Below are 27976 nucleotides of genomic sequence, written 5' to 3'. Positions count from 1 at the left end.
CTCTGCTACCCAATTAATATTCCTACCATTGTATATTACAGACCTCTTGTTCTGAGCGGCTTCTAGGATTTTCTCCTTGTCACTGAGACTTATAGTAAGTTTTACTATTAGGTGATGGGGTGTGGACTATTTTTTTTTTTTTTTTAATTTTGAGGGAGGTTCTCTGTGCCTCCTTGATTTTGATGTTTGTTCCCTTTGCCAAATTAGGGAAATTCTCTCCTATAATTTGCTCCAATATACCTTCTGCCCCCATCTCTCTTTTTTTTTCTTCTGGGATCCCAGTTATTCTAATATTGTTTCGTTCTGGTTTCACTTATCTCTCGAATTCTCCCCTTGTGGTCCAGTAGTTGCTTGTCTCTCTTTTTCTCAGCTTCTTTATTCTCCATCATTTGGTCTTCTTTATCACTAATTCTCTCTTCTGCCTCATTTATCCTAGCAGTAAGAGTCTCCATTTTTTATTGCACCTCATTAGTAGCTTTTTTTTATTTCAACGTGATTACATTTTAGTTCTTTTATTTCTCCAGAAAGGGATTTTATTTCTCCAGAAAGGGATTCTCTAATATCCTCTATGCTTTTTTGAGCCTGGCTAGCACCTTGATAATTGGCATTTTGATCTCTAGTTCTGACATCTTACAAATGTCTGTATTGATTAGGTCTGTAGCTTTTGGTACTGATGCTTGTTCTTTTTTATTGTGGTGAGTTTTTCCACCTTGTCATTTTATCCAGATAAGAATAGATAAATGAGAGAAGAAAATACTAAAAGGGTAAAAACCCAGAAAAATATACGCTAACCAAATCAGAAGAGACCCAAGAGTGGGGGGAGTAGAAGGGGGGGGAATATATATATATATATATACACACACACACACATATATATGTGTATGTGTATGTATATTATGTGTATGTGTATATATGTGAATGTATGTATATGGATATATATATATATATATATTAGACTGATGAATAGAACAGAGCCACACACTTGATTTTGGGTGTATTTTGGTCTGTTAGAAAAACTACCTCCCAAAATTTTAAAGAAAGTAAAACTTATGTATATATATACAAAAACAAGGGTAAACATGATGAAGGGATGGAATTTGAATGTAAAGATGAAAATTAAAAAAGATTGTAAAGAAGGAATTGATTAGATAAGTTGGTTGAAAAAGAGAATAAAAAAGAGGAAAGAATGTGATCAGGCTGGAGACTAGAGCAAAGTCATGTGCTATATTTAGGGTATAGTTTGATCTATTAGAAAAAATTTTAATCCCAAAATTTTAAAGAAAAAAAAAACACAATATGTTTACAAAAAAATAAGGTTAAATACAATGAAGGGATAAAATATGACTATAACAATGAAAATTTAAAAAATATTTTTAAAAAGGTATTGATAAGATAAATAAAAAAGTTAAAGTTGGAAGGAGGAAAAATTAAAAAAATAGAATAAGAAAAAATTAAAATAAAAACATTAACTTTGAAAGACTAAGAGATCATGGGAAAAAGCCATGAATTCTATATGTTGCTTTCCCCTAGTTCTGGAGTTCCACAGTTCTCATTGATTGGTAAACTTGATCTTGGCTAAACGTTTTTGCTGATCTTCTGGGGGAGGGGCCTGTTGCAGTGAATCTCAAATATCTTTGTTGGAGGTGGAATTACGCTGCTAAGTAATCTGCTCAGGTTTGCTCTCAGTAGCTTTTGTTCCCTGAACACTTTCCATAAAGCTTTGAAGGACAAGAATGAAAATGGTGACCTCCCAATCTCTGGCCTCTCATAGGAGCCAAGAGCCCAGGGCCCCACTCCTCAATGCGCCCCCAGAGAAAAGCAGTCAACCACTCCTGTCTCCCTGGTCTCTGGCCACACTCTGTGCTCAACCAGCCATTGACCTAACATTTCTATCTCTGATGCACAGCCCCATTTGGAGTCTCCAAACCCGGCAGATTACTGTAGCACATGCCTGTACTGCTCCTCCTGGAGGAGGAAGAAGGGGGATCTCTCCAGATCTGCCACTGTGAGGTCCCTGCTGGAAAAGCCATGGCCCAACTATGCCTTGGATTGTGGTTTCAGGTAACCCTGAGCTGACAGCACACTCCTCATTTCCATCTCTCTAGTTGGCTTCCCGCTAGAGCTCTGCCACACTCAGGCATCCATGGTCTTTCTGTGACCCTGAGGATCCCGAGACCATACTGTCCCTGCGAGGGCTCCACCCTCTGCTTAGCATCTGGAGTGACATTCCTCAGTGGAACAGACTTCTAAAAGTTCTGATTTTGTGCTCCACTGCTCTCTCACTTGCTGGGAGCTGGCCCCTCCTGCTGTGGTCTATCTTCCCATGGCTTCGGATTCACTTCCCTGCACATCCTACCTTCTGGAAAGTGGTCAATTTTCTGTTTGTAGAATTGCTGCTATTCTTCTCTTCTGTCTCTTGTTGAATTTGTAGGTGTTCAGAATGGTTTGATAATTATCTAGCTGAACTCCTAGCACCTGATGATATTTTGGTCTCTGCGATCTTGCTTCTCCCCGTACGCCTTTTTAAAGTCAATAATATTTTGTAGTTTTCTGCATTTTTTTTAGATTTATTTCTATGCATTTGATGTGTTTGGTCCTATTTTAAATTTTATTTCAGCCCCTTCTCCATTTTCTACAATATAGAAATACCGTGATCTTTCTTACATGTTCCTTACATCTTGTGGACATTATAAATTAGTATAACTTCTAGTAGTTTATCTTGTTTTTCTGTTGATCCTTTAGATTTTCTAAATACACAATCATGTTGTCCTTGAATGATGGCAGTTTTTTGTTCTTTTCTTCCTATTTTAGACCTTTTCTATTTGTTTTACCTTATTGGTTTTGTTAACCCCCTCCTGCACAAGTAACACAGAAATGGTGAGCAGCTTTCTTTTCTCAATTCCTATCTCAGAAGGAATTATTATATATATTAGCCTGAAGTATAATGTATAGTATTTGTTAAAACCTCTCTATATTATTTTTAAAAGTTCTGTAGCTTAGCTAAGAGGTTTTATCATGAGTCAATGTTGAATTTTATCAGATGATTTTATTTTTATTTCTTAAGATGATTATATGATTTCTCACCTTTTTTCTCTTAGTGTAATGAATTATGCTTATCGATTTTTAGATGTGAAACAATTCTTCAACCTTGGAACAAACCTAACTTGAATTTAATTTGCTGATATTGTGTTGAGCATTTTTAAATTTACATGGATTTTCCTTGTTTATAATGTTCTTGTCAGAATTTGGCAGTGAGGTAATGATATTATACAATAAGTTGGAAATGATTCCCTCTTTGTTTATCTGTCTGGAAAAGTTTGTAAAATTGTGGCTTTTTTTTTTTTTTTCTTAAATGTTGGAGGAATATCTGTATTGATGCTACCTGGCCTGAAGATTTCTTTATATGGAATTTTAAAATCACAGATTAAATGTCTTTAATAAAATTAAGACTGATGAAACTATTTTCCTCTTTTGTCAGATTTTGTAAGTTATGTTTACAGAAATATGTCTAAATTGTCAAAAGTATTGTCATAAAGTTGTCCATAACAACATTTATACTGATGTCTCCTTTTTAATTTTCTATATTAATTATTTAGGTTTTCTCTCTCTACTACCTTCCCTTCCTTTTTCTCTTGGGTCATTTGTGCTGAAGGTCTGTCAACGTTATTTATTATTTTTTTTTTTTAAAGAAACAACTCTTAGCTTTTCTATTTCCTGAATTTCTATTAATCATTGTATTTTCCCACTCTTCATGTTGGTCAGCTCTGAGTGAACATTTTCTTTGAGATCCTAATATTTATTATTTGATTTTCCTTCAGCATTTGCTCATTACTATGAACATTTTTAAAAGATTTTATTTATTTATTTGTCAGAGAGAGAGAGAGAGAGCGAGCAAGGACATAAGCAAGGGGAGTGGCAGAGGGAGAGGGAGAAGCAAAGAGCCTGAAGTGGGACTCAATCCAAGGACTCTGTGATCATGAAGTGAACTGAATGCAGACACTTAACTGACTGAGCCACCCATGTGTCCCACAATGAACATTTTCTAAATATTTTACATATGGTATTATTATTCTCAGTTACTGTGACAGAATCTTCTCTCAATACAAGGAATGAGTTTTAGGAGGACAGCACTTCCCTTTTAAAAAGAGCCAAGAGAAAGGTAGACATTTGTGAACTCGAAATATGTTTTATAAATAGCTTTTGTTCCCCTGTAAAGATAGCTTAAAATAAACAAAACCCTTGCCATTAGACTCATATTGTGTTGCAATCACTGGCAAAATGTTAGTTTTCATTTTTTTTTCTATTATAAAAATACATAGGACTGTATTAAAGAACAACTTGGAAAAAAAAGAAGAAAAATCTTGTCCATTAATACCACTACCCTCTCACAGACATGCTTAACAAACTTTATTTCCTTCCAATTTTGTTCCTTTGCATCTTTTTAAAACTTAATGGCAATACTTAAATTTTTTTTCTAGCTAAGTCTAATATAATAGTTTTCTTTCATTAATTGGACGTAAGCATCAATTTCATTTTCTCTCAACAATTAGAAGGGAATTCTCACCCATGTACCAGTGCATCAAACTCTCCAGAGCTTCTTCACCTGCCTACTCCATCAGAGGTTATTCAGGTACTAGTTTGCTTGGGTTACTGTAACAAAATACCATAGACTGTGTGGCTAAAACAGCAGAAATATTTTCTCACAGTTCTGGAGGCTGAAAGCCTGAGATCAAGTGTCTGCATGTTCGGGTTCTGATGGCTTGCAGACAACCACCTTCTGTCTGTTTTGTCATATGGGCTTTTCTGAGAGCACACAGAAAGAGAGCTCTCTGGTTGAACTTAATGGGGGCACTATTCTCATCATGAGGGCCCCACCCTTGTGACCTCATCTAAACCTAATTGCCAAAGGCACCATTTCCAAATACTATCACCTTAGGGGTAAGGACTTCAATATATGAATCTGGGGGGAAACACAATTCAGACCATAGCACTCAGTTTATCAGAGAAGGAAAAGCCATGTTCTTTGTTCCTCCCTTCTCACACTATGTGAAGCCAACTGAAGTTAGGAAGGAAGAGGGGTAGAGAGGCATTTTCAACTCATTGTAGAAGTGGAAAATAGATGTTTAAAAATAATAAATTCTTTTTTTTTAACATTGCAGATAAAATATTTTTGGTTACCATTAAATGTCTGAATTTTAAACAGATTCTTGGACTGGTGGCTCATATCTATCAGCTCATTCATCTTTAGTACTGTTATCATCCCCAGTAGTTTTTCCAGAACTACTGCCTTCACTGTAAGGCTCCATGAGCTTTCCCAATTCAAACTTGGGCTTCTTGAGCATTTTTACTTTTCTGACATCCTGGAGTGGGAAAATAGACTGAACAGTCTTCTCTGTGTCTTTTCTGATGCTGTCTGGAATCAATTTATTGACCATTTCTTTCAAGTCATTTGTCTACTCCTCTATGGTAGATTTTCATCATCTTTTTCTGAATTTGGAGGTCCTGTTGGTGCTGAGTGTAAGAGGTCTTCTGAATCTCATTGTTAATTAGTTAGTTTGTTTGTTTTTGGTAAAACCAACATGAAATAGATGAAACAAAATTAATTGTCTTGACATCAACATGAACTTTAGTCATGGTCTGCCATTTTCTGATCATCGAGCACATTTTGTCGTGGGTAAGATCCTTGCCATGGATATCAGTCAGGTAGTTTTTGCCCTGAACGTCTTCAATAATTAGCTTGAATTTTCGAAATGCAGCTTCATCATTCCACAGATCAAGGGTCACTTCAAAAACATGACCCTTGAGGCCATCAGATGGGATTTGTGTTCCTTGAGTTCTTGTGAGTAGTGTTTTTCCAATATTTCTTATATTGACCATAGCTGGTGTTTTTCTATCATACAATCTTTCTTAGAAAATGGATCAATGACTTTCTTCTTGGTTCCCTTTTTGCTGTCTTTCATAAGGTGCTTGTTCTTGCCCTAAATTAATAAGTTATAAATGTTCTAAATAGATTTTTTTTTCAGGAATCCACTATATTATAACAGGTATAGAGGTATAGAAGTATAGAGGTATAGAGGGAGGGAGATGATGCTTGCCTTGTGTACATTTAGACTGTTGTTTCTTGCCTTTTTGATTCTGTGGTCATCTATCTCCCCCAGTTCTACTGTGATCATCAAGTACCTTCTCATACACATTTTCATTTATTGATGTAATGTCAGTTATTATTTTTTACCAAGGTGATTCCAAGAATTATTTGAAAAAGCTGAAACTTAAGATATTTAAAACATTTTTATTTTATTTTTTGCATCAATGGCTTCTAAAAACATTAACTGAAGGATAATTTTATTTTTATTTTTTTTTTTTAAGATTTTATTTATTTATTTGACAGAGAGAAATCACAAGTAGGCAGAGAGGCAGGCAGAGAGAGAGGAGGAAGCAGGCTCCCTGCTGAGCAGAAAGCCCGATGCGGGGCTCGAACCCAGGACCTGGGATCATGACCCGAGCCGAAGGCAGCGGCCCAACCCACTGAGCCACCCAGGCGCCCCCATTAACTGAAGGATAGATGCTTATAATAAAATACTAGAATAAATTTGTTCTTAATATAATAATATAATTTGTATCATTCCTTATTGGTAATAAGTTTCTTTTTACATGTTGTGTCCTTGATTCTCATGGGATGTTCAGGCATAGTTGATCTAACCTTTCCCATTGTTTAGATGAAGAAACTAAATATTAAAAAGTTTGCAAGGAGCTCGAATCTCACAAGTATCAGGTTTCTGATTTCTAGTTCTTATACTATTTTACTGTATTGCTTTATATATGTTCATATTGTCTTATATGTATCTATGACTATTTTGTATCTATTATATCTATGACATACAAAATTGGGATGATTTCTTCAATATCTTTTTTTTTTTTTTAAGTAAACACCACACCCAACATGGGGCTTGAACTCATGACCCCGAGATCAAGAGTTTCATGTTTCACTGAGTGAGCCAGCCAGGTTCCCCTAACATTGGATATTTTAAGACTATATTTCATGATAAAACAGAGTGATTCAATATAGGGTGGGCTTATGAGTATTTTGTAGTACATACAATGTTATCAACTAAAGGGTAGTGTCAATTTGTGTAATTTTTGAGTTTTTGTGATTTTGAGTTTGTGTGATTTTGAGTTTTTCCCATATAACCTAAATATGGTGTTTCTCACTATTGTATGTATTTTTAGAAGTACATTTTCAACCAGTCTTACAACTTTATCAATAATGTTACTACATCATGTACAGTTTTAGAGAGTTAGCCTTTATGTTGAATTATAAATTATAAATTAGCTTGTATTGCTGTTTCAGTATGTAACAACATATTAGGAAAGATAGCTTTCTTACATTATTCCCCACTGTTCACCTTAATAGACATTTCATAAAATACAAGTGTTTTACTGCCTGAAAATGTACCTTGCCTCATCTTCTTTAGGAAAATCTAAAAAGTATTTTTAATGTGCCCAATTCTAATTAATAAAAAATTTTCATGCTGGGAGAAATACATACGATGATATTAAAAGTGTTCAGCAAATATCTAAGAGATGCTTGAGGAATATGAAAAAGCTCCTTTCATTCCATTACAAGAATACTTGTGTCTTGAATCCAGGTATCTCTCTCTGTTTATTGTACACTCTATCCGGAAAAGGAAAACCAACAGGCTTTAGTTAATTTCAGTTAAGCTAATTTCTGAAATTTCAAGAGATTAAATATATTGTCTATAAATATTGATGGTGACAGGAAGATACATTACATAGTGGATTACAGATCTTTCTTATTCAAAATAATCTTGAAATATAACATTTAATGATCACAAGTAGGTAATTCATTTGTATATCTTGAAGCAAGATTGAAAGGTCATCTTTAGACCAATGATGTACAATAGAAATAAAATGTGAGACATACTTGTAATTTGAATTTTCTGGTAGCCACATTCAGTAAGAGAGACAGATGAAATAAATTTTAAACACATTTACTTTAACCTAATACATATAAAATTTATCATTTATATGTAATCAATTTGAAAGATTATTAGTATATTTTATATTCCTTTTATTTTCTTATCGTCTTTGAAATCCAGTGTATGATTTAAAATACAGCACAGGTCAGTTCATACTGGCCACATTTCAAATGCACATAGCCACACATTACTGCACTAAGAACACAGCGTTGGATTTTGGGTTCTAGTGGACATCAATCTCTCATGCTTGGCATGTAGTAAATGGACAATAAATGCTTGAAAAAAAGAAGAAAAAAGGTAGCAAAGATAGGTCACACAAGTTAGTAGTCTAATCAGACTATATATATCTACTTACTAGATGGATGATCTTGTAAGTATATTTAGCCTTTCCAACCTCAGTGTTCTTTTCGTAGAAATGAGATACTTGTATGTGCCTTTCAGTATTATTGTGAAAGAATTAAATGACGGTAACAAAGATAGAACACCTACTTGGTTTCCTTCCATCCCATTTCCCTTTGGAAATCTGAATTGTCATACATTAGATGACATAATCTATCTACTTCTTTTAGATCTTATAAACTGCCCCACCAAACATTACATTTTTTCAGTTAAAGTGAATGGAAAGAGAGAAACTAAAATCAGAGTAGGAGGTTCTTGGCATCAAGATTATAGCTGAGGACAATTATGTTAAATTGCTTAGCATGCTGTGGAATTAATTGCCCATGATCTTATAATTATAAATATTTAATATTTAATTTATAAAACATCCTTTAAACATGCAAGCCTACATTCATATGTGTGAACATTTTGGTAAATAAGCTTCAGTCTGATAGACAGTTTAAAAAGTTAATGGCATAATCACTTCAGATCTTCTCATTTCCTTTCTGCTCAGACCTCACCCACGGCTCAGGAACTTGCAGTAACAAATAGAAGCATAATCTCTTCTTTCCTCCATTCACACATACACATACACATACATAATACAACACATATGCAGAGATGTGCAGAAAACATACATTTATGGTGAGGGGTTGGCTTCATGGGCATGTGACCCCGCTGTCACACAGAACTCCACCCTCAGAACAGAATCAGCTCTGGGGATTAATGCTCTGTGGTTGCCCTCTTGAACTTCTTAGGAACTTACCTTTAAATTTGTGGTTTTGTAAGTGAGTCTGATAGGATAATAGAATAAGCATGGGAAGCTTGAAATCTTAGTTCACAAGTGGTCCCACCTCCTGTTTCCCTACGTGTCCTTCACCTCCAGGATGGAGTCTTGACCAACCACTCCCATGTTCCAGCCTAGTGACTACAGATACCCTCTGTCCCATTTGTGTTTGTAGGTCAGGGAGCATCTGGTGAATGAGTGCAGTCTGCACACCTGAGGACATGCCCTCACCCAGCAACTGTTCCCATACTCAAGAGAGCATAACAATATATTGCAAATAAAAACCACTATGATAGACTGAGAGAGACCAATGAATAAATGAAAATCTCGTATGATGTGGTAGATAATTATAAAGTAACCCTGTGTGAGCACTACACAGATCATTAAATAGAATATTGTCAGCAATGGGGCGCCTGGGTGGCTCAGTGGGTTAAGCCGCTGCCTTCGGCTCGGGTCATGATCTTAGGGTCCTGGGATCGAGTCCCACATCGGGCTCTCTGCTCAGCGAGAAGCCTGCTTCCCTCTCTCTCTGCCTTCCTCTCCATCTACTTGTGATGTCTCTCTGTCAAATAAATAAATAAAATCTTTAAAAAAAAAAGAATATTGTCAGCAATATTCTATTTTATAGATATAGTTACAAATGTGAAATATAGTTATATCTATATCTGCAGTTATATCTACATTTTATAGATATAGTTATAAATGTGAAATGTGAAACAGAATATTGGCTGACAATATTGTATTTTATAGATTTAGTTACCCCACCCCCACCTGATCTCTTCCTAATTGGAACACTTACTCACCCCTCAGTGTTAACCACCAGCTTTGGTTTTGTGATAACAATTTTCATGCTTTTCTCTCTAGTTTTACCACCCAGACTGATAATTCTTTGTGTTGATTTAAAACATTTATATAAATTAATTTCTACTGTGTATATTTCATATGCCCTGTTTTGCTCAACACTGTTTGCAAAAATTTCCCATGCTGTTACAGACTACTGCAGCTTGTTCATTTTCACTAATGTATAGTATACCATTTTAGGACTATGTCATCTGATATTTAGTCTGCCTTGAAGAACATTTGAGTTGGTTTCACTTTAGGGCTGTATTGGTACTATTATGTATGTCTCTTGTTGTGCATCTGCAAAGGGTTCTCTAGGGTATATACCAAGGAGAGATTTTCTGGTTCATGGGTTATATATACCTTAAACTTCTCTATAATGCCTGTATTCCAAGGCTGGTAGTAATTCGTGTTCACACTTGCCAGGAATGAGCAGTCTTATTGTTATACATCCTCTTCAGCATTTGAAATTGTTAAAATTGTAAAATTTGTGCCAATCAGTTGGGATTCAGTGTTTAAAAACATTTTTTAAAAAAGATTTACTTATTTATTGTAAGGAGAAACAGAGATAGAGAAAGAAGGTGCACAAGCAGGAGGGGCAAGGAGAGGGGCAGAGAATCTCATTCAGACCCCGTGCTGTGCGTGGAGTCCAACTGGGGGCTCTATCCCATGACCTTGGGATCACAACCTGAGCCGAAATGAAGAGTTGGATGCCTAACTGGCTATACCACCCAGCTGCCCCACATATTTAAAAATTTTTAAATACTGGGGCACCTGTGGTGAAGTTGGTTAAGGGTCTGATTCTTGGTTTTAGCTCAGGTTGTGGTCTCAGGGTCTTGGTATCAAGCCGGTGTGGAGGCTCCATGCTCAGCAGGGATTCTGCTCTCTCTCCTTTCCTTTCCATTTGCCCCTCCCCTCCCTGTGTGTGCGTGCACACACGCACACTCTCTCTCTCTCAGATAAATAAATGAATCTTTAAAAATTTTTTTTTAAAGATTTTATTTATTATTTATTTTGACACAGAGAGATCACAAGTAGACAGAGAGGCAGGCAGGCGGAGAGAGAGAGAGAGGGAAGCAGGCTCCCTGTCGAGCAGAGAGCCCGATGCGGGACTCGATCCCAGGACCCTGAGATCATGGCCTGAGCTGAAGGCAGCGGCTTAACCCACTGAGCCACCCAGGCGCCCCATGAATCTTTAAAATTTTTTTAAAAAATTTGCATTTCTGTGATTATTGATTAGATTGAACACTCTTACATATGCTTCTTGGCTCTTTGGATTTCCTTTTAAAAAAATCTTGTTTGATCACTTTTTTTCCATTTTTCTTTTGAGTTACTGCCTTTTTCTTATGAGTTTTAAAAATTTCTCATTTAATTTCATAAACCGCATCTTTGTCAGTTGGGTGTGTTGAAAAAAATTTCTCTGTCTCCATGGTTTATCTTCATATTCTCTTTTATGGTGCCATGACAAATAGAAATTGAATTTATCAGTGTTGCCTTTATTACTATTTCCTTTTGTATCTTGTTTGTAAACTTCAGTGTAAAACTGTTACTACCTAAAGTTCATTAAATTAATCCATTGTCTTCTAAATTATCATAGTTTTTATGTTTATATTTAGGTTGTAAGCTTCTTGAAGTGTATTTTTGTGCAAGGTGTGAGAGAAGGGTCCAGTTTCATTCCTTCCCCATGCTCCCCACCCTCCTCTGCCATAGTGACACTCAGTTGTCCTAGACATATTTATTGAAAAGCTTCTCTTTACCCAGTGGTCCTCTGGACCACCTCTTTCATAATCTAAATGTCTACTTATGCACAGGTCTCTTGCTGTGTTTTATTCTGTTCCACTCATCTGTCTAGTCTTAGAACAGTATCACATGTTTCTAATTATCATCTATTTATAATAAATCTTGTGTCCACTTTTTTAGCTGTTTGTGTCAGGAAGTCAATTCCCATAGCAGTTAATATTTCAAACAGAGAAGACATATTTTCATTATATATAACTATGACTCTTTCCCATGAACAGTAATGGAATGTATATATATCTATTTATTCTTCCTTCTTATCTCCTTTATCCACCACCCAATTTTATCAGATATATCTTCTTAATATATAGGTAAACATGATAATGATTTCACTCATGTGTGGAATTTAAGAAACAAAAGAAATGAGCAAAGGAGAAAATAAAAAGAGAAAGAGAGGCAAAAAATAGAAACAGACCCTTAACTATAGAGAACAAACTGATGGTTACCAGAGTGGAGGTTGGTGGGGAGATGGCTTAAATAGATGATGAGGATTAAGGAGGACACTTGTTACGATGTACACTGGGTATTGTATGGAAGTGTTGAATTACCATATTGTACACTGATAATTAATATTACACTGTATGTTAACAGTATAAGAATTTAAATAAAAACTTAAAAAAAGAGTATGCAGGGTGAAGTAAAATGGTATTCATACTTTAAATATACCTATTTTTGTACAAGGTGATTTACTAATTCCAAATGAGACTTATTCCCTTTGACTATAAAAGAGGTGGAAATCAGCTATGTAGGTCATTTACCAACTAACTTCTTTTCCTTCTCAAAATTTTGATTAGTTACTTATTGATCGTGTCATCTAGGCTAGGATGAAATTCTTATGTCATGTTCATTTTTTATAGACATTTCTCTACTGGCTTCTAGCTTGTGGCTTTGCTTTTTATAGATATATTGTTCTTTTTGTCTGGCTATTCAAAGGATTTTTTTATTTCTGAATTCTTATAATATTTCTGAGCTATGTTTTGGTGAGCATTATGCTGTGACAATTTTTTCCCTGATATAAAGTATGTCCTTCAGTATGTTTTTAATATATTTTTATTCTATTACTATGTTTCCTTTCTTCTTTTGCCTGTTTCCTATGTCTATCATTTTTCTTATAATCCTTTTAAACTTTCTTTTTTATATTTCATGTTCACTTTTATCAGTTCTATTTTCAGTGCTCCATACTCTGTCTTCATTTCTCCAAATGATTTAATTTTTTCCCTTTATTTCTTTTTGGGCTCCATCAACTCAAGCAATGATCTCTATTGTGTCTCCAAATCTTTCTTCAGTTTTTATATCCCTTTTTTGAGTATTCTTTAAATAGAAGTAATTATCTTTTTTCCTCCAAAACCTTTCTTAGGCAGTATGTTTGGTCAAAATGTTTATCTTAGTTGTGGCAATATTATTCACCTTTTTTTCCCCTCTGGCAACACTTTTCTCATGGTATTCATGTGTTATTTTTAAAAATAACTTTTCCATTTTATTTGTTTCTGCAGTATTTTTATATATATTTTAAGCTAGATGATGATGATATTTATATATATATTTTTTGCTAGATGATGATGATGATGATAGATGATGATGATGATGATGATGATGATGATGATGACTCACTTTGAGTGGGGTGCATTCTTCCTGGAGCAGCCGTTTGTAGGAGGTTGCAGATAGGAGCGGCCAGGGCAGTGTTCTAGGTTAATGGAAAATACCTTTAATGATACAGATCTGTGGTATGCATGAGTTCTTTTAGCCTTTTAGCTATTTTATTTGTACTCTGAAGGACAGCTCACATTGCTGAATTTCTTTCCTTACCCCCATTTCAACTGGAGGTTGAGTACTGAAAATCTGCTTCATCAATGTATTTTCTCATTCTGTCAGTCCCACCTTCCCAACTTCTTAAGACTTGAAAGTCTTAATGTCCTGAAAATATGGTTCAGGGCACTTCTGCTGTCAGAATAAACACCTTATTTTCATTTTTCCCCCTAAAGGGATTTGCTCCCCAAGATGTGGCTACTTATATTTGAGAACTCTTCTCTGCATTACCTGAGATTGGCAACTGTGGTGTCTTTAATTTCCTCTTCTTGCACTTCCATGTAATTTTCATCTGTATTTGGAGTTTCTCTCATAATGTGCTTCTGGGTTTTAGATGGCATCTGATTTCATCAAAGGAATTTTTTTTTTATGTTTAATTTTTATTATTGGCTTTGGACTATTTCCAAGAGTAGAAGGGGCCATGATTATATTTTTCTCCACAATTTGTAAACCAGAAGGCATGATAATATTTTGAGGAACTCAAGCAAATGCCAGCAAGGAAGCCTCCCTGAGAGAATTATAATCCATACATTAATCTTTAACATAAAATATATTATTACTGTACTTTTATGTTAAATGATAGTCTAATAACTTCCTCAAAGTTACTGATAAAATGTTGAATGTACAATGACATTTTTATAGAGTTCATTAGTTTGTAGGGTTACTGTAACAAGTTACCCCAACCAAATGACTTAAACTAGCAGTAATTTATTGTCTCACAGTTCTGGAGGCCAGAAATCTGAAACCAAGGTATTGGTAGGGTCATGCTTCCTCTGAAGTCTTTCTTTTATTCTCCAGTTTGTGATATCCCTAGGTGCTACTTGTCCTGTGGCAGCATAGTACCAGTCTTTGTCTCTGATTTTATATTGATGTCTTCTGTATGTCTCTGTGCTTCTCCTTTTCTTTTAAGGATATGAGTCATACTGGATTAAGGGCCCACTCTACTTCAATATGACCTCATCTTAATCTAACTAATTATATCTGCAATGACCTTTGTTTCCAAAAAACAGTCATATTCTGAGATACAGGGGTTTAGAATTCAACATATCTTTTTGGGGGACACAATTCAATGTAGAGCATAGTGGGTAGTATCTTTTGATAGATAATAGACTAGCTTATTGTTCTAACACTATTTTTTAACAGATAAACAACGTTGTCGTGAAACAACTCTAAAATATTCTTAAAAAACACAAATATTGTGTATTTTATGACAGTTATATTGAACCATTGAGACATATTGATTTCCTTATTTTAATACCATGTTTACATTTGTATCATTTCTAAATTGAGAAAAAGGTGTTTGAAGACCTGCCAGTGATTAATATCGTAGATGTAAATATAGTCCAATGTTACTTAGTTAGTTATCTACTCATGGGCAGATAAATAGGTATATAAGACTGTAAAATATGTTACCATGTAGCCAAGGAAATGTGGACATTGGAATGGCCCTTCTTTTTAGTTTATGGATAAATGTGATCTATTAAACTTTGATTTTAATAATTTGACAATTCTGATGAGGCACTTATTTCAGTTAATGGGAGGAAGAAATATTATTTGGATAAATTGCCCCTTTTGAAATAATAAAATATGTTAGTGAAGTTTTGTTTTGAAAACTATATTAAAAAGTCACTGAAGAACTAAAAAGACAGTGGGGAATGTTCCAGGCCAGTTTTTCTTTGACCATCTAAAACTAGAGTGGGAAGCAGAATATTGGAATACCAAACCTCTTTATGCCATGAAGGCATTGTTGTTGCTGCACAGTTGGGAAAAGCAAGCATGTGGATAAGGAGGACAGTGTCGAGGCTTAGAATCTGTCTCTGCTGGAGATTTTTACACAAAAACCTCCCCACATTAAGCCAGGGTAAGAGCAAATTAGAATGAAACCCATTCCTTTTCCATCAGTTACAGGAACTGTTTTTTGTTTTTCTTTGTTTTGGCTTTTTTAAAGTTGCCTCATTGCTAAACAGAAAAGAAAAACATGAAAGAAAGTTTTCTGATTTGTGGCCACAGGGTCTTGCATGGATTTATGCCTCATGTACACACAGTCTACTTTAGTGAGGAATCCTCAAGTTATGACTTAGTTTAAGTTGATTTCCAACTGGCTAGTGGTAGAAGGAAATGCAAAACCCTACTGATTAAGCGGAACTTAAATTATTTTTTTAAGGACAAAGACCTTGCCCTTAAAAATCAGTCAATGAGTCAATAATAGCTAATCACATGAGAAAACAGTAGAGAAGGTAGAAGAACCAATCAAAGAAAAAGACAATAGCAAGAGACTCATTCAGATTCAGATATTGGATTTAACAGATTCAGATATTAAAACAGTTATACCAGTGTGTTTAAAAGGAATAAATGAGAAGTTGAAGATATTTGTAGAGAATAAGAAGTTATAAAAAGTGACATAAATTTGGAATAGGAAGATCAGAAATTCTAGAAAAGAGATACACAATGACTGTATTGGCAGTGAACATATTTGGTAGCATGTTGGATGCAGCAGAAGAGATAGCTAGTGAACTGACAGAAATGTTAGAAGAAATTACCCAGAATTCGGTACAGAAAGACAAGTAGCAAAATACAGAAGGGAAGGCAAGAGTTATACCATGAAAATACTGTGAAGAGATTTAATATACCTGTGTTCAGGGTCCAAGAAGGAGTGCATATCACCTCTTAGGAATATGGCAAAGGCAACAGCTAAAGGGATATAGTGGTTGAAATTATTCCAGAACTATTGGAAGACACCAATCCTCAGATTTAAGAAGTTTAATAAATCCTAAATTGGATAGATAAAAGGAAATATACACTTTGAAACCATACCGAAGGTAAAGGAAACCAAACAAAAAGAAATTGCCTTAAAAAGCCAGTCAGAAAGAAAAAAAGAGAAAAGGAAAAGAGAGAAACCAATTATTTCCACAGCAAGAGCAGTAAGATAACTGATTACTCAACAATGACAATGAAAGCCTGAAGATAGTAGAATAATAACCCCGGTGTGCTTACAGCCATACCTATGAGTCTAAAAGTCTATAGGCGTAGTAGATATCTTTCAAGAGGTTAAATGGAGGGGTGCCTGGGTGACTCAGTGAGTTAAACATCTGCCTTCAGCTCAGGTCATTATCTTAGGGTTCTGTGTCATGATCTTGTAGTCTTGAGGTGGAGTCCTGGTTCGGGGACCCTGCTCAGTGGAGAGTCTGCTTCTCCTGCTCTCTCTGTGCACTCTCTCTCTCTCAAATAAATAAATAAAATCTTTTTTAAAAAAAAGAGGTCTGGGATGCCTGGGTGGCTCAGTTGGTTGGGCAGCTGCCTTCGGCTCAGGTCATGATCCTGGCGTCCTGGGATCGAGTCCCGCATCGGGCTTCTTGCTCAGCAGGAGCCTGCTTCTCCCTCTGCCTCTGCCTGCCATTCTGTCTGCCTGTGCTCGCTCTCTCTCCCTCTCTCTCTGACAAATAAATAAAATCTTTAAAACAAAAAAAAAGAAAAAAAGAGAGGTTCAATAAGGATATAATTAAATAAACAAAAGCAGAGTATTTATGACCAACTGAATCTCTTGAAGGAAATACTAAAGATGTGTGTAAGGACAAGAAAGATGGTCTGAAAAGGGAAAACTGAAATTCAAGGGAAAAATATAGATTTTTTTTTTTTAAAAGATTTTGTTTTATTTATTTGAGAGAAAGCAAGCTAGTGAGAGAGAACATAAGTAGAGGAGGGTAAAGGCAGAAGGAGAAGCAGGCTCCCTGCTGAGCAAGGCCACTGACATGAGGCTAGATCCCAGGACCCTGGGATCATGACCTAAACCCAAGGCAGATGCTTAACTGACTGAGCCACCCAGGTGCTGAGAAAATATAGATTTAAAAAGTCATAAATATCTATAGGAAAATGAGCTTATGATGTACAATAGCAATAATAATGTATAGTAGATCTAGAAAATATAATTAAAATATTAGTGATTACTACTATCTTTAAATTAACATAAAGGTTAAAGCATTCTAGCAAATTTTGTTTAAGAAAAGGATAAAGCTTTTGTTAAGTATGCATTTTTAATATATAGAATATCATTTTCAAAAGTGTATAATATTCAAAGTGGTGGAGGGTTAAAAATAGTGTAATAATAAGTAATAGCACAAATGAGGGAAGAAGAGGGAAAAAAGGAATGTGACAAAATAGGAAACAAAAATTAGGTGGAGACAAAAAAATATTGCCTGTTGAAAACAAATGAAAAGAGATACTCCAATTAAAAGTCAAAGTATTTTATTAAAGATTTTATTTATTTATTTATTTTGACAGAGAGAAGAGAGAGAGCATACAAGCAGGAGAAGGGACAGTGGTAGAGGGAGAAGCAGGGTCTCTGCTGAGCAAGGATCCTGATGTAGGACTCCATCTAGGGCCCTGGGATCATGACCTGAGCTGAAGGCAGATGCTTAACTGACTGAGGCATCCCAAAAGTCAAAGAATTTTAGAGTGTAGGAAAAAAAGTCAACTCTGTGTTATAAATGAGATACACTTAGAACATAGAAAGTTGAAGTAAAAGGTTTGTCAGCTTTTTTTGATCTATGTTGGTATAGTATATATATATTTCAACCCTTTTACCAATGTTAAGAATATAAAAGGCGAGGGACACCTGGGTGGCTCAGTTGATTAAGCATCTGACTCTTGATTTTGGCTTAGGTCATGATCTTAGGGTCTCAGTATTGAGCCCAGCATTGGGCTCCTGTACCCAGTGTGGAGTCTGCCTGAGATTCTCTTTCTCCCTCTCCTGCTGTCCCTCCCCCATGCCCTCTTTCTTTAAAATAAATTGAATCTTAAAAAAAAAGTAATATTGCTATAGATATCATAGATATAGAAGAAGAGAGGGAAGATGTTATGACAGGAATATTGAGAATGTAGACACAATAAAAAAATAGGGAAAATATAGGAAAAACATAAATCACCCTAACTGACTCAGTAAGCATATAAAACCTAGACTTTGAAAATCATTAAAGAAAGTAGGGAGGCCTGGGTGACTTAGTAGGTAAAGTATCCAACTCTTGATTTCCAGTCAGGTCATGATCTCAGGGTTGTGAGATCGAGCACCCCCCCTTCACCCGCCTTGGACTCCAAACTCAGCACAGAGTGTGCTTTAAATTCTCTCTTTCTGCTCCTGACCAGCCTCATGCTGTCTTTCTAAATAAATAGATAAAATATTTTTTAAAAAAGTAATTCTTTGTGAAAAACCTTTCTACAAAAAGAAAAAGCCAGGGCTGGCTTCACTGGCAATTTCTATCAAGCATTCAAAGAATGAAAACTCTAATTTCATATTTCAGAAGATGTTAGAAGTTTATATTTCAAAAATGTAAAGGGTTTACTTTAGTCTAGGTCCAATCAGGAGACATGGGGTACACAGTGATTTAAACAAGGGACATTTGATATAAAGAGTTATTAAGCTATGATAAAAGAGATGTAAGGGAATTGTACAGTATATCCTAAGGCTGAGGGAGATCATCTTGGGATGGAAATCCTTTGAAGGTGCCTCCTGACCCTCCACTGGAGAAGATGTAGTTGCCACCTGCTGGAAGGCAGAGAAGTTCACTGTGTACCTGGGTCAGAGATGGTCAAGCAGAAGCAGCCTGGGTTGCATGTAAGCCTCATGCAGGGGCAGGCACACAGGCACATGGGTGTGCATGGGCAGTGGGTATGGTCCTGTGTGGGTGGGAGGTCTAGAAGGCCTGGTGTCCACATCAGGAGAGGATAGATGAGCAGAGGGCGTCAGGGTGCCAGTGATGGCAGAGGCCTGGAGTGAGATCTTCCTTTTGCATGGACTGTGAAAAGTGACCACCAGGCCAGACTGGGGCAGTGAGTTTGCCAACGGATCTATACCTCACATGTGTGTCTGACCTACTAAAGAGGAAGCAGTGGATATGAGTGGAAATAAAAAGGACTTTCCAATACATTGTACTAGAAAAATTAATTACCCTCATAGAAAAAGGCAAAATTGAACAATTATCTCACATCATCTTACATGACTAAAAGGGAAGGAACATCAGAAGCATTTCGACTTGCTAGAAATCTCATCATCATTCATAAGGGCATTGGGAAAAATTTATTAAGCTGACTTCTCATGTTTAGTTTTCTTTATGAGTTGTATTTCAATAAAAAGTTAAGAAATGTGAGTTTTTTTCTTGGGAAGTATAGAGAACTACTCCAGACTTTTGGAGTAGGAAAGGATTTCTTAAGTACTATACTGAGTCACCAAACAAATGAAAAAACTGGTAATTTTCATTTCAGTAATAACCTGAAACTGGGGACAATTAAAATGTTACCACCAGTACAATGATGAATAAGTTATGCTAAATACATCCAAAGGAAAAGTATACAGCAAGAAATTGGACAACCTATGTCTACATGTAGCATGTAGTAGATGGGTTTTCTAAATATGCTAAGCACTAAAAGCAAAATAGGAAAGCATTTTGGTAGATAAAGTTCAAATAAAAAGGTAGAGCTAAGTTTTACAGCTTAATACCATTGGCAAATTTATTTTAAAAAGACAAAGGAACATTTAGAAGAAAATTCAGGAAAGGAATTAATTCTTGGGGGAGGAAAGACACTTTGAGAAGGAAGGGTTCTGAGGTGGTGGCATATATCTTGTTTCTGGTACCAAGTGGTCCACTGTTTGTTAAAAACTGTACATGTAACAATTTATGTGCTTTTCTCTATGTATGTTACATTTTAAAATAGTAAATGTTTTTTTTTTACTGTTTTAGTGGGTTTTATTTTTTTATTTTTTCAGCATAACAGTATTCATTATTTTTGCACCACACCCAGTGCTCCATGCAATCTGTGCCCTCTACAATACCCACCACCTGGTGCCCCCAACCTCCCACCCCCCACCCCTTCAAAATTCTCAGATTGTTTTTCAGAGTCCATAGTCTCTCATGGTTCACCTCCCCTTCCAATTTCCCTCAACTCCCTTCTCAGAGAGAGTCAATTAAAATAGTAAATTTTTAAAAGAAAAAATTCACTACATAAAGCAATGCTGTGTACCTATCCTATTAGAGCCTTGGGAGTGGGAAGTCTTAGAGTGATCAACTGGCCCAGCTCGCTCTGGATTTCCCAGGATTTGTGACTCTCAGTGCTAAATTAGAGGCCTTCTTGTGCAAACTGAGTTGGCTGGTTACTGAGTTGTGCATCTAGAACATTTTACTACCAGAGAGGCCATTAAATATGAAGGATAAGTCCTGAACATTTCATCAATTATTATAAAATTATGCTAGGAAATATAAATATAGGAAGGCAGAGTAAACCCAGGGTTTAAAATAGGTAGCTAAAGTTAATAATCCATTGGAGAGATTTATTTGGAGTTTCTAGTTATAGCATCAAGGAAAAGGTCACATTTTTTTTTATGTTAAGACTTTTTTATTTAAAATAATTTAAACTTACAAATAGCTGAAAATGGTATGCATAGTTCCCCTACCCTTCACCCAGGCTTCTCTAATGGTAGCATCTTACATAAGCAATGATAAATGAGCTAAACCAGGGAATTAATGTGAATATGATATTTTTTTATTACTTTTTAAAAATTAACATATAATGTATTATTAGCTCCAGGGGTACAGGTCTGTGAATCATCAGGCTTACACATTTCCCAGCACTCACCATAGCATATACCCTCCCCAATGTCCATAACCCAACCACCCACTTCCTAACCCCCTACCCCTGGCAACCCTTAGTTTGTTTTGTGACATGAAGAGTCTCTTTTGTCTCCCTCCCCATCCCATCTTGTTTCATTTTTAAAAGGTCACATTGTTAAACCATCAGTTGGGTTTCTTTCTTTCTTTCTTTCTTTCTTTCTTTCTTTCTTTCTTTCTTTCTTTCTTTTTAATTATTTGAGAGAGACAGAGAAAGAGAGAAAGAGGGTGTGTGTTGAGGGGAGGGGCAGAGGAGGAAGTAGAGGGAAAGAGAGAGAGAGAAGCTCAAGCAGATTCTGCATTGAGCACAGAGCCTGACATGGAGTTTGATCCTCTGACCCTGACATCATGATCTGAGCAGAAACCGACAGTCCAAAGCTCACCTAACTGAGACCCTCAGGTCCTGCCCCCCACTGCCAACAGTTGGTTACAGAGCTCCTGACCACCAGTCTTGTCCTGCCTGCTCAACCTCTCTGGATATCATGGGCAACTTATGGATTTTGGCTAAGTTCTCTTACACCCTCCAGTATGGCTAAACAGTTGTACTCAAATACTCTGTATCTTGGGATATGAATGCCCTTTGAATACCCTGGGAATGTAGGACTCAGAGCCCTTACTCCTGCTAGAGCTACTCATCATCCTTTAGTATTGAGTGCAAGTGTCCCATCATCGCCTGTGAAGTTATCTCTGGGCTCCTCAGGTGGAATTGCTTTGTCTCTGACTGAGCCTCCACAACGTACATCTAGTAAACACTTACTGCAAGGTGGTAGTGAGTTGTCTTTAGTTTTCCCTATTAGAATTTGTGTTTCTAAAAGCCTATGTCTTGTTCGTCTTGTACTCTCAACACTTAACACATGCAGGGCACATAGTAAGCATTCAGTGTTTAGTTGCACTTAGTAAACATGAAATAGATACCTGCTGGGATTGTAGACAATAAAACCATGTATTGGACTGAAATACTAGGTGTAACAATGTATTTAGCCCTGAAGAAAACCACACTATATTATTATTCCTAAGGTTTATTAAGTATTGCTTGCTTGAGTGAGTGTAATGGTGGTAAATAACACTTCTGATTAAAAAAGGAAGTATAAGAAAGAGAAAATAAAAAAAAAAGTATGCACTGATCTGTAGGCTACTCTTACTGAATGTATGTCTTAGAACATAAACCTCTCTGTGGTAGATACTATATTGTGTGTGAGTTCTGGTAGGTAGCACAGTTATTACTCCTAATTAAGAAAAATAACTGATGTGGTTTTTCTCTCTAATACATATGGCCAAGGCTGATACAAATTTTATGGACCAGTAGACCTATTTGTGTCCCTAAATATATTTTTGACTCTATCCTAACTCTGAGGAGAACTATTCATTACTATGTCCTAACTCATAAGGAAACCAAAGTCAGTCATTTTTCAAATTTAATATCCTGGAACAATATCCTAGTGTTCTAAAATATACTTTAAACCAATGAGAATCTCTGTTGTATTTGGATGATTGAGCTTTGAAGGAGCTCCAAATTTTCCTGTGCAGTCCGTGAGATGGGTTTATAGTTTAGATAGATGAAGGCAATAACTGTTGAAACCACAGAATATCCCTTCTTTGCTAAAGGGGGAAAAGAATAGTTTTGTCATTCCTGACTGCTTTGCAAAAGGTAAAATATTTCATTGCTTTTAAGTTGGAATTAATTTATAGCAACTATTCAAAGAATCTATTCAATTACACACCAATGAGTATGAAAATGGATTTTCTATTTTATGACCCTTCATTTTTATCAGTTTGTGCTAAGCTATGTCTACTGGGAAATACAGTGTATATAAGGGATGTTTCTTCTAAGCATTTCATACATATGAATCTTTTAAACATGAGATAGTGAAACTTTGACGGCAAACTATAATTCTGTTGCTTAAAAACAAATAAAAGCCAAGGAGGTTTGACTTAAAGGTTTACTGGGGTTTAGCAGTTCTTCAAAGTGCCATTTATTAATTGTCATATTAATTACTTGTACCATCAGTCCTATAAAGCAAACCTCTGTGAGAGCATTTCCTGAAGGTAGTTTTTGTTAGTTTGCTTGCTTTTTAATTTTTTCTTTCTTTCTCCTTACAGTTTGGAGTATTTCTTCTTGAATATACATACTGAGAATTTAACTTTGTCCTTGATAGCCAAAATTTTAATATTGGTTAATTGGTTTTAAAATTGGTTAATTTATTTATAGTGATTTTTGAGTCATTTTTTAGACTACAAAAAGAGGATCTTATTCCTTAATTTGACTATTTTTTTTAATTGATTTTCCAACCAGATTTACAATTCCTTTTTTGCAATCAGGTAGTTTCTCTGGCAAAAGTTTTAAAAATTAGACTTAATAATTCATGACCATGTGAACTAATGTAAATTTTGTAAGCTTATTTGACTTAAAAAATGGAAGGCTGATGCATGAAAATGAGTATAATTCAACTTTATGAAGTCTTCTTTTCCTGGGTTTCTAATTTTTGTCTTAAATTCCTCTGTGGGAATATCTCCCCCACCAATCTCCCACTTATAAAACTGGGAAAACACGTAGACTTTTAAAAAGAATTCTTATGTTTTTCATGATCTTAATTGTCCCCTAATAATTTTCTTTTAATTGTATGTGAATGGAAGTGGTTTTCCACAATTAATCTGTACAGTATAAATTTTTAAAATGGTATTTATATTTTTCAATTTTTAATGTTTCTGAAATAATACATAACTAAAAATAGATATGATTATGTGTGATCCTAATACCACAGGTCTTTAAAAACAATTTTCATTAGAATTAATAAATTGAAGTAGAGAAAAATAATAAGTAAAATGGTTAAATAAAATTATGTTCATTCACTCATTACTCTTTACTTTTCTATTAAATTTTTCTATTGTTTTGTCAGAGTTAGGTTTTTAATTATCAATGAAAATGAGAACATATATTTTCTGAAGGATACATCAAGGATGTCTAGCTGCTAAAAATCTTTTAATGTACTTTTGGCATCATTAAAATTGCCTTTGTATTGAAAGATTAGGCCTCAAAATGAAAAAAAAATCTGGATAAAAAGAATAATTTATTTAGGAAAAGTGGGGGTCTCAATTAAGCACAAAGCATTTAAGGGAGATGATAGAGTTAGAAAATATGGTTAGAATTTAAGGATTAGAAGAGGAAAATAGTTAAACAAACAAGAATTTCAAGCAAGATCAGGAATAACAATAAAAGAAGAGAAAACCAATGTTTTGTCTTATTTATAATGAGGAAGAAAATTACTCTTTTATCTACTAACCATGGTAAATACAAGAATCAGACAAGACTATGTAGAAGTATAAACTGTGAAGTGCTCAACTTTGATTACTACTTTTTAGAATAGAATATTAATAACTTGAATTGTGTAATATTGCAGAAATGCAGAAATTAAAAAAAGTCTTCCATGCCAATTTAAAATACATACAAGAGTGCTAATTCTCCTTAACAGAAAACCACCTCAAAGTAGTACTTAAAAAAATGATATTTAAAATTTGGTGCATATGCTAGTAAAATAACAAGAACTTATTCCCAGAAAAACTATTCAGCCACTTAGATTTTTTTTTTAAAGATTTTATTTATTTATTTGACAGAGAGAGATCACAAGTAGACGGAGAGGCAGGCAGAGAGAGAGAGAGAGAGGGAAGCAGGCTTCTTGCTGAGCAGAGAGCCCGATGTGGGACTCGATCCCAGGACCCTGAGATCATGACCTGAGCCGAAGGCAGCGGCTTAACCCACTGAGCCACCCGGGCGCCCCGCCACTTAGATTTTTGAATGGTTTGTTTTGTGATTGATTTATTCTGAAGATAAAGTAATTTCAAAGCATTTGGGAGGAGCTTTTAACCTTTTAGGATTATAACTTAAATTTGATTTGGTACCATAATATGAGTAATATAAATTGCTTATGTGAAGATGCTAATAGAAGGCACATAGAATATTTATCTTTATTTTTTATTGAAATATAACTTACATTTAGTGAAATGCTCATATCTCAAAGATACCATTCATTAAGTTTTAAGGAATAGATATCAAGACACAGCATTTCTATCACTCTACAAAGTTTCTGTCAGACTGTTCCTAATCAGTCTACCCCTACTCTACTCTCTCTAAAGTAAGCACTGACCTGATCTCTATTATCATCGTTTAGTTTTTGCCAATTTGGGAATTTCATATAAATCGAATCATACAACGTGTATGTTTTCTTGTCTGACATTTTTTGTTTAGCATGTTTTTGAAATGAATCCATGTTGTTGCATGTATCAGTTCATTCTTTTTTTTAGAGGGGGGAGGGGCAGAAGGAGAAGGGAGAGAAAATCTTCAGCAGGCTCCATGCCCAGCATGGAGCCTGTAGCTGGGCTGGATTTCACAACCCTGAGATCATGACCTGAGCTGAAATCAAGAATTGGCACTTAATGGACTGAGCCACCCAGGTGTCACCTCCCACCCTTTTTTTTTTTTTTTCCTTAGATAAGTTTAGGAGGGAGAGAGAAAATAGTTCATTCTTTTTATTGCTATTGTTTGATAATACCACAGCGTAGCTATCCATTCTCCTGTTTATGGACATCTGAATTGTTTCCAGTTTTTAGCTATTATGAATAAGGCTTCCAGTAACATTTGGTGCAAGTATTTGTGTGGGCCTATGTTTTCATTTTTCTTGGATTAATATCTGGATGCAGAATTGCTGGGTTACAGAATAGATGTGTGTTTAACTATTTAAGAAGGAAAATGGGTTTTAAAAAGTGGTGATAAACGTTTTACATTCTCATCAGTTGTGTATTAGTGTTCTGGTTGCCCCCCATTCTCCAACATTTGTTGTCAGTCTTTTTCATTTAAGCCATTTCAGTGGGGGTAGCTCTTTGAGGTTTCAATTTGCATTCCTCTGCCTGATGACTAATGATGGATGCTAAGCACTTTCTCACATACATATTTTTCATTTGTATATCTTTTATAATGTGTCTGTGTCTTTTGCCCATTTTTAAAATAGAGTGATTTGTTTTTTTGTTACTGAGTTGTAAGAGTCTATATATTCTGGAATTAGGTCCTTGTCATGTGTTGTGAATATTTACTCATAGTGTGTAACTTGCTTTTTTTTTTTTTCTTTTTGCCTTTTCTTATGAGTAGGTTTTATTTTTGATGAAGTCCAATTTTTCATTTTCTCTTTGTGACTTGTGCTTTGTGTCTTATTTAAAAAAATCATTGCTAGTCCCAATGTTGTGGAGCTTTTCTATACTTTTTTCCTGGTGGCTTTGTTGTTTTACGTTTTATGTTTCAACCTATGATGCATTTCAAAATTAATTTTTGTATATGGCTCAAGGTAGTACCATTTGTTGAAGATATTTTTCTTTTTCCATTGAATTGCTTTAGTACCTTTGTCAAAAATCTCTGTATTTTTGTGTGTCTGTTTTAGGTCTCTACTCTATTTCATTAGTCTATTTATATATTTTTTGCCAATACCACATAATCTTATTCCTGTAGCTTTATAGTAAGTCTTGAAAATATGTGGTATACATCCTTCAATTTTGTTTATTTTCAAGACTGTTTTAACTATTCTTGTTCCTTTGATTTACCAAACAAACTTTTTAAAAGTTATCTTGTTAATTTCCAGAAAAAGTGATTATAATTGGCTTTGTTTTGAAGCTATACATCACTTGAGGGATATAAAACAACAATCTTAATGCTAAGTGTTCAATCCATCAGCATAATACGTCTCTTCATTTATGTAAGTCTTTACTCTCTCAGCAATATTTTATATTTGTAAAATATATTTTTTATATTTATGTAAGGTTTTACATGTTATTTGTTAAATTTATCCTTAACTGATTTTTGTAATTTTCTACTATATGGAATACAACTGATTTTTAATTGATTTTGTACACTGCAACATTGCTAAATTTACTTATTAGTTCTACTGGTTTTCTTTTCAATTCTCTAGAATTTTTTACATACACAGTGATGTCATTATGAATAAAGATAGCTTTACTTTTTTCTTTCCAAGTTGTATGACTTATCACTGTCTTGTTTTATTGCACTAGTTAGAAACTCTAGCACAATGTTAAATAGAAGCAGTGATTACAGGCATCCTCTCTTGTTTCAAATCTTAGGCAGATGGCATCAATATCTCTCCATCATGTATGACATTAGCTATATTTCTTTGTAGGTTCCCTTTATCAGGGTTAGGAAATTTCCCTTTTTCTTAATTTGTGGTAAATTTTTTTTTTAAATCATAAATGTGTGTTGAATTTTGTAAAATGTTTTTTGTATGTATACTTTAATGATTATTGATTTTTCTCTCAGTGTTTTACTGTAGTGAATGAATTATACTAATAATTTTCATATATAAAACCAACTTAATATTCTTGGGCTACACTTAATTGATCATGATATATTATGCTTTTCAAATATTGATGGATTTGATTTGCCAATGTTTTATTAAGGTTTTTTGCATCTATATTTCTCAAGGACATTGGTCTATTTTTATTTCTTATAAAATCCTTGTCTTGTTTTGCTATCAGGATTTTAATGGCTTCATAAACTTAGTTGCCTTTCCTGGCTTTCCTCCTGCTGCAGCCAGCCACCCATTGTCCTCAGGCAGTGTCTCTTTTGGAGAGAGGCTTCTCTAGTTTTTTCTGCTCCACCTATAAACTAAGGCTAGACCCACACACCTATGTCACAGAGGAGGTCTCTCTCAGATCTCTTG

The 27976-nt window shown here is 35.0% G+C and overlaps 1 protein-coding gene and 1 pseudogene across 4 annotated transcripts in view; one reads left to right on the top strand and one right to left on the bottom strand.

Annotated features, from left to right (window-relative positions):
* Positions 1–27976, top strand: part of IQCM (IQ motif containing M) — a 486594-nt gene that overhangs the window by 161041 nt on the left and 297577 nt on the right. The window lies entirely within an intron of this gene.
* On the bottom strand, positions 5196–13919 carry LOC125093828 (40S ribosomal protein S3a-like; annotated as a pseudogene).

This window comes from Lutra lutra, chromosome 2, assembly GCF_902655055.1.
Source record: "Lutra lutra chromosome 2, mLutLut1.2, whole genome shotgun sequence".
Lineage (NCBI taxonomy): Eukaryota > Metazoa > Chordata > Mammalia > Carnivora > Mustelidae > Lutra > Lutra lutra.
This window is presented reverse-complemented; position numbering and strand designations above follow the sequence as displayed.